Here is a 989-nt window from a genome sequence, read left to right as displayed (position 1 = left end):
GGGCCTCATCTAATGGACTATCAGCTTCACGCTTCTTGGTACCGGAACATCTTTTATGTACGACTTCGTCCGGAACATGTTCCTTGTCATTTTCAATGAATTTCACTGGAGCCCGTTGGATCTTCACCAAGACGTGTTTAATTCCATACCTAAAATTCTATAATAGTTACTAGAGCTCCTGGAGCAATGTTTTGATGATTTTCAAAAGAATGAAGTGAGAATAAAATCAAAGGAAACACGCGGCTTCACTGCAGTTTGTAACACGAACCAGCAGTAATAATTTCAGTGCTTTCGTGTCAACCGGCAGTGATAACTTCATGTTTCACTATCGAGTGCTTCACTGCTGTAATAGGAACCAGCAATAATAGTTGTATTTCCGTCAGTTTCAAGTGCAGTGATGAGCTGGCAAACATGGGTTATTCTGTAGTACCGTAAAATAATTAGTCATGATTTCTATATTTATCTACAAGCTTAAAAGATAATTATCTCAGAATTAACAAATTGTGCAGGAGCACAGATTGATAGAACTAGAACAATGTCATTTTTTTACTTTCTGTAACATTTTTATATGCCTTTGGATCAAACTATGTTGGGCCCGCACCGTGCTGTGGCCGTGTCGACCATGCCATGCGGGGGGCAGCGTCAGTGGCCTCGCTTAAGTTTCTTTTCTTTTCTTTTTTTCTTAAGGCGAAGGGTCCAATGAATCTCTCATCGCAAGAACCCAGAAGTGACGATGATACTGGAGATCATCTCCAAATTGATTAATAGATTCAAAGAAAAGTCAGAAATGTTTCTAGATTCTATCAGATTTTAGAAATCAGAAAAAAAATAGTTCCTCTATCTAGAGAATCTACATTACTAACTTCTTTTCAAAATGTTTCTGTGAGAATATATAATTTGAGGGACATCTTCCTTGAAAATGGAAATGATTGAGTACTCTCTTTCATCTTCTTTATTTGAGTGTCGTTTTATAAACGCTCGTTTGTGTT

Source organism: Panicum virgatum, unplaced genomic scaffold, assembly GCF_016808335.1.
Source record: "Panicum virgatum strain AP13 unplaced genomic scaffold, P.virgatum_v5 scaffold_5328, whole genome shotgun sequence".
NCBI lineage: Eukaryota > Viridiplantae > Streptophyta > Magnoliopsida > Poales > Poaceae > Panicum > Panicum virgatum.
Note: the sequence above shows the minus strand (reverse complement) of the source record.